This window comes from Ochotona curzoniae, unplaced genomic scaffold (assembly GCF_017591425.1).
Source record: "Ochotona curzoniae isolate NIBS_2020 unplaced genomic scaffold, NIBS_Ocur_1.0 contig_3643, whole genome shotgun sequence".
NCBI classification, from domain to species: domain Eukaryota; kingdom Metazoa; phylum Chordata; class Mammalia; order Lagomorpha; family Ochotonidae; genus Ochotona; species Ochotona curzoniae.
The window spans coordinates 524,657-529,613 of NW_024465933.1; the positions used below are offsets into that span (position 1 = coordinate 524,657).

Genomic DNA, 4,957 nt, shown 5'->3' on the forward strand with positions numbered 1-4,957 from the left:
TCTGGACCTGGTTAATGCCAAATTTGTGTTAACCATACCAGTGTTCCAACATAGTTACTTAATTTCTTTCTTTCTTTCTTTCTTTCTTTCTTTCTTTCTTTCTTTCTTTCTTTCTTTCTTTCTTTCTTTCTTTTTTCCTTCCTTCCTTCCTTCTTTTTTTTTTTTTTCCTTCCTTCCTTCCTTCTTTTTTTTTTTTTTTACATATGTGGGGATGTGGGGAAGGGGGAACTCCTAGCTGTACATATCACTCCGGCCTCCAGGTTTGGGGGGCTGCAGATTGCCCAGGGAAGAGGACTGAGGACCTGTTGGTGTGGGAGCTGCTGAGGGTGTGCTTGACAGGGAAGACATGACTTCTAGGGTCGCTGCACTAGCAGGTAAGTGAGGGAGCTGAGATAAAGTGGTTTAGAGGAAGGAAACTAGAGGGCACGTTTGGGTCATGCCAAGGCACCCACCTATGTGGGAGACCTGGGTTGGGTTAAATGGCATCACCCACCACCTGCTGGTACTTGCAAAAGCTGGAGCTGAGGGGCCTTGACTGGGTTATGATGGAGTACCCACCTGCGAGTGTCAGACCAGGGATTGGGCCACATCAGGCTGGACTGAAGCACCCGCTAGAATATAAGAGAATTGAAGCTGGGAGTAGAAAACTTGTGGGACTGCAGCACCCACCAGTTCATGCAGAGAGCTGGGATGGTGATGGGTAGAGCTGGAGTGTACCATACAGTGTACCTGACAGAAACGCACCTGACATTCTCAGGAGCAGGGGCTAGGAGAAGGCCAGATGGGAGCAGGTTATAGCATCCACAGGGAGTACTGGCTCTGGGGGTGGGACTGGGCTGAGCTAGGCTGCAGCACCTCCTGGCAAATGCCGAGACTGGGGTCGGGCCATCTCAAACTAGGTCACAGTACCTGCTGACACATGTAAGAGCCAGGGCTGGCAGCATACCTGGTAAGGAATCTTTGGGGACTCTCTTGTGGTTCTGTTGCTTCCACTGGTTAGTGTGAGAGTTGGGCCTGGAGATGGGTTAGTCTGGGGGCAGGCCAAGCTGAGCTAGACTGCTGCACCAACTTGCAAGAGTCAGGACTGGGTACCAGTCATGTCAGGCTGTACCACAGTACTCCCTGGTAGGTGCAAGATCTAGGGATTGGGACATGTGTGGGAACTGCGGGCACTCCCTTGCCAGGCTGTATTTAGTGCTGGTAAGCACAAGAACCAGGGTTGGGGGTGGACCAGGCTGAACAAGGTGGTGGTACCTATCAGTGTTCATGAAGCCTGGGTCTTGAGGCAGGGTGAGTGAGCTAAGTTGTAGCACCCACTTGTGTGCATGGAAGCCAGATGAGATACGAGGTGGGTCAGACTAGATGCAGCAGAGGCTGTTACACACAAAAACTGGGCCTGGGAGCAGGCCTAGAGGGGGGTTGTTGGAGAGTGCCCTGAGTAAGATGTGGCACCCACTGGTACGTGTAGACAGGACGTGTGGCAGGATGGGCTGGGCCACAGCACCTCTCAGTTTGCATGAGATATGTATGGGGTTGAGGCAGAACTGACTATGCAGCTGCATCCTCCCATATGTGTGTTGGCTGGTGCAGGCAACAGACCACACCTGACCCTGAACTAGCTAGCAAACACATAAGTCTGAGGGATTCTCAACTAAACTGCTGGACTCAGACCCTGGCCACAGGGAAAAATCAAAGGATGTATATCTGACCTTAAAGTGCCTGTAACAGGAGTGGGCCTCCTCAGTTGCTAATGCCTGTGCAGTGCACAGCATGTCCCAGTGCACACAGGAGACAGGATAGCCAGCTCCTCTAGGCCAGCAGAGAATGTCAGAGGATGGAAATTGGACAGTTCTCCTGACCACGCTTTGTAGTATGTTCCTGGGTCTATGAATGCACTAAGGTACTTTGTCAAGCAATAGACCTTGGAAAGATTTTCATTTTTTAAAAGATTTATTTATTTTTATTGGAAAATCAGATGTACAAAGATGAAGGGAGATAGAGAGGAAGATCTTCTGTCCATTGATTAATTTCCCAAGTGGCTGCAACAGCTGGAGCTATGCCAATCCAAAGCAGGAACGTGGAGCCTTTGCTGGGTCTCCCAGGTGAGTGAAGGATCCCAAGGCTTTGGGCCATCCTCAATTGCTTCCCCAGGCCACAATCAGGGAGCTGGATGGGAAGCAAGGCCACCGGGATTAGAATCGGCATCTGTATGGAATCCTGGTGCATGTAAGGTGAGGATTTTAGATGCTGGGTTACTGCATCAGACCCAGAAATTTTTCTAATCCCTGAAGGAATCAAACCAACTTCTCAGAACTACTAAAACTACTCCGATAACACTGTCGGAACACTGTTCCCCACATAGGGGTCTCTAAGATGACCAAATAACCACATCCCATCCTCACATACTGATGTAGTTTGATAGCAAGGAACAGACACAGAAGAAAAACAAACAAACAAACAAAAACCCTGAAACATATGTCCCACCCACCTTCCTCTGTACCTGAAATTCCCCACTCTAAGTGGAGGTCCACATGGGCAGGCATCCCTCTCCATTATGTAAACTATAGTAAAAAGAAAATTAGGGCCAGAGTGATAGCCTCGCGGCTTAAGTCCTCGCCTTGCACACGCATGGATCCCATATGGGAGCCGGTTTGCATCCTGGCTGCTCCATTCCCCATCCAGCTCCCTGCTTGTGGCCTGGGAAAGCAGTCAAGGACGACCCAAAGCCTTGGGACCCTGCACCTGCATGGAAAACTGGAAGCAGCTCCTGGTTCCTGGTTTCGGATCGACTCAGCTCTGGCTGTTGTGGCCACTTGGGGAGTAAATTAGCGGACAGAAAGTCTTTCTCTCTGTCTCTGCTTCTGTCTGCATATCTGACTTCCAATAAAAATATTTTTTTTAAAAAAAAGGAAAATTATAAAGTAAAAAAAAAAAATTCTATCCTTAACTGGTAGAAATCCTTCCAAGCATACTAGTATGCTGAGTACACTAAACCCAGCAGTCTGTGTGAAGGACAAATGTCTCTTACTTTTTTCACTGAGTAATCAAGAGTATGCTGAAACGCCACAGTCATTGTGCAACGACCTTATTTGTGAAGGAGTTTAATGTAGGAATCCTGACATAGTTGTTTTTTCCCCCCAGAGGAGAGCGCGAATGCAGTCCCCCACTACCAAATTATGCCGTTGAGTTTCCCACATTTGGGCAAACTGCAAGGGTCAGCACACCTGGAGTGCAATGGGTGCGCCTCGCCCTGGGATCATGGCCTCGTGATCATGCCATCTTCCCTGCCAGGTAAGTATCCGATATAGTTTTGTAATGCACAACTACTGCTTCAGACCCAATCTGTATTCACTTTGGAGACCTTTGTTCCATTGGCCCCGGGGTCTCTGGAGAGGTTTCAGAATTTAGATGCTACACATTTGGGTCACCTCTCCCCTACTCCCGTGTAGACAGTAAGGGGGCTAAAAGTACCAGGGAGAGGCTTTGGGGAAAATAGAGTGGGTCTGTAAGTCAGGAGCGTATTCATAGTCATCACTCCGCTTTGGGACACAGAGAACAGAGTTGAGGGGAACGGAGAGTCTTCAGCTCAGCTCTTTGATGGAGATCTCCATTGTGCAGCGTTCCCCAGGGACGGCCTCTCTAATCTGCAGTTACATTAGCGTGATTGGGTGAAGACCAGAACGCTCTGATTTGGAGATCTGCACACAGCAGAGCATCAGAGAGAGGGGCAGTGGGAATAGAGATAGATATGCACCATCATTCTTTCAAGACGACTGGAGGCTCCCTAGTAAGAATGCCAGCTGGAGTCAGCCACGGAGCGTGGAGGGAGCCAAGCCTGATGGGCTGCAGCCAGAGTCAAGGTTAATTTTGACCACAAATGATTTGGATCCCATTGCGTGGTCTAAAGGCAATGGCACCAAGGGAAAATGGGTGAGAAGAGGAAGCAATTATTCCAAGCACTTGACAGTGTTTTGCCAACAGCAGTGGCTTCGCAGGCAATCTAGACAAGGGTCAGAAATCACATCTCTAAAAGTTGTGGGCAAAAACCACTGGAAACACACCTAGGGAGTCTCGGTCACGTTACAGGAAGTCTGGCTGTGGACTTGAGCTAAACAAAGCTGCACTTTAAGTCAGGGTTGAGCTGACCTGCGGCAGCAGTAACATGCAGGTGTGACTTCAATAATTGAGGCATTGCAATATTAGGTCATCTAACAAACATTTTCCAAACTGTGAATTGCAACTCATTAGTGAGACATGAAATCAGCTAAGTAGATCTCTAAAAGCATTTGCAAGATGAAGAATAGTGTAACGTTAAATAGTCTAGAAAGAAATCCTCGGTGTGTCTTCACAGTCATAAAGGTAATATAAGAACGTACAACATGTGTGAGGGAACACAAGTTTGACACTCAACACATACTTGTAACTGAGAGTCGGGCGTCAAAAGTGCTTAAAAAAACACAGCTTATGAATTTTGCCTCCCAGACAAATAACTTCATTTGAATAATATAATCTTCAGGACATTCGTCTCCAGCTTCGTTTTCCAGACTATACTAACAGGAAGCACGGCGATCCAGGTCATCGAGCGATATTAATTAAGCTCTCTCTTGATCTTAGGCTGTCACACTGTGCTTTTCTCTTCTCTTTTGGCTCATACTTTATTCAGGGAGGGGAGTCTCTGTCGTTTGCGGTCTTCATTTCCTCTTTTGTCATTGCTTGTGGTTTCCTTCTGGCACTTTCTTTACCTGCATTTCTGTAACGTTGGTCATTGGTTCCAGCATCCCCTCTTTCAATCTGATAGAGCAAAGTTTTGTCTGGCTTTTGTTAAATCATGCCATCTCTTTTCTCAAAATGCCCAGGGCATTTTGAGTAGTGTTTCTGCCTCTTCCTTTTCCCACGCAAGCAGGACTTGCTCTCTCCTGGAGTTCACTGAAGTCCCCAAACAAGAACAGAATTTCCA

At 47.7% G+C, this 4,957-nt stretch overlaps 1 non-coding gene across 1 annotated transcript; it reads right to left on the reverse strand.

Moving 5' to 3' along the window:
- Nucleotides 1–3,138: 3,138 nt before the first annotated feature.
- On the reverse strand, nt 3,139–3,299 carry LOC121158203. The gene has a single exon (XR_005884167.1). It is a non-coding gene; the product is annotated as a U1 spliceosomal RNA (small nuclear RNA).
- Nucleotides 3,300–4,957: the final 1,658 nt, after the last annotated feature.